This window comes from Octopus bimaculoides, chromosome 19 (assembly GCF_001194135.2).
Source record: "Octopus bimaculoides isolate UCB-OBI-ISO-001 chromosome 19, ASM119413v2, whole genome shotgun sequence".
In the NCBI taxonomy this organism is placed as follows: domain Eukaryota; kingdom Metazoa; phylum Mollusca; class Cephalopoda; order Octopoda; family Octopodidae; genus Octopus; species Octopus bimaculoides.
Window position 1 is genome coordinate 14,333,086 of NC_068999.1, and position 1,692 is coordinate 14,334,777.

General features: G+C 32.4%; 1 long non-coding RNA gene across 1 annotated transcript in view; it reads left to right on the top strand.

Moving 5' to 3' along the window:
* Positions 1 to 1,692, top strand: part of LOC128250088 (uncharacterized) — a 135,579-nt gene that overhangs the window by 54,124 nt on the left and 79,763 nt on the right. The window lies entirely within an intron of this gene.

Genomic DNA, 1,692 nt, shown 5'->3' on the forward strand with positions numbered 1-1,692 from the left:
AAAAACATTGGTCTCCAATACCGAACTTAATTTTCTTTTTTGCTGATATTTCAATATTTTGAATTCCAATTAATTATGTTTTGCATGCATTTGAGATTTTCAACTCCTTTTATTATTTTTTTTCCGGTGCGTTGATTTCAGCGTATTTATTTCAGAATTAACATATTTTGTTTTCTAAGATTACGTATCCATTTATGCATTCATATACATTTGCCCGAAGAGAACTCGTTTACAGCTTTATTGTCCTGTAAAATTATTCGCGATATCAAACAGTAATATCTGGAAGACAACTATAACGAGTATTGTTGTGAGTGAGAGCAGAGACAATGCCTTTCTGTTTTTCGCACATTAGACACAATTCCAATGGAAATAAGCTTTTAGCTATCTAGACGTAAATGATCAGATTTCTAAACAGAGAATTCATTATGAACCAAGTCTTTCACATTTAAATAAACAAAACTATCATATTTGAATTGATGAAATATTCAATTCCGTTATCAAATATTAAAATAAAAGAGTTCTGAGCAAATTCTCTATCAGCCGTTAGCTATACTGTGCTTCTAACTGTTGTTGTGGTTTGGTACTTCAAAATCATCTCATATTCCATATCTCATAATGAAAATATTTATGAGATGACACACAACCTACGCAATGCACAAATATGGCATTCCATTTAATATAATTTGGGTTTCTTCAGCAGTGTACAACGCAATATTTCCCTAGGTAATTCACGGGTCTTTCTGGATGTCTTTTTGCATTTGTTGTGCAAGTTAAAAGATTTTAATTAACAATGAATTGATAACGGTGATAATGATTTTAAACGTCATTCATATTCTGAGAACAGTACGTATAAATGTGTATTGCTCACATGTAATTTCAGTTCGTGATACGGCCGTTTTGTTTATACCAGACCACATCATTACACATGTTACCTTTTATAATCATTCGTTTTAAATATAAAACACGACAAACACTGCTTCCTATAGTCCTCATTGTGTAGCACTTGTTTTGCAATTGCATTATCTTACACGCGGCTAGTTATAAGAAGCTAGTTATTCGCTACACATGGAAATATGCATCAGGTTATGGTTAAACATGAATTAGATTCTTACGTACTTATACTTGCACAAATTAATCTTCCCATTTTGAACGAAGCTTCAATTTAAAACTGTTAAATTCTAAGCGGTTTAAATTTAAAACGGTTAAACTTTCTATGTAGGCCGTCATATAAATTAAATGCGTGTGTCGTGTATATACACGACACACGCATACGTTCACAAGCACGGAGAGCTCAGTTAAAATTCCGTTTCTTCATACAACAATATAAGCAATTAATGATAGGCAAATACAATATTTATTTTCAAAGCCATTTTCATTCACTTTATATAACTAAAGAACTACAGAATAATATACATCCATACCTAGCTAAGTAGCTAGCAACCTACCTACCTACCTACCTACCTACCTACCTACCTACCTACCTACCTACCAACCTACCTATCTACCTACCTACCTACCTACCTACCTACCTACTTACCTACCTACCTAACAACCTACCAACCTACTTACCTACATACCTACCTACCGATCTACCTACCTACCTACCTGCCTGCCAACTTATATACATAAAAACACAAACATATATATATATACATATATACATACATATATATATATATATATATATATATA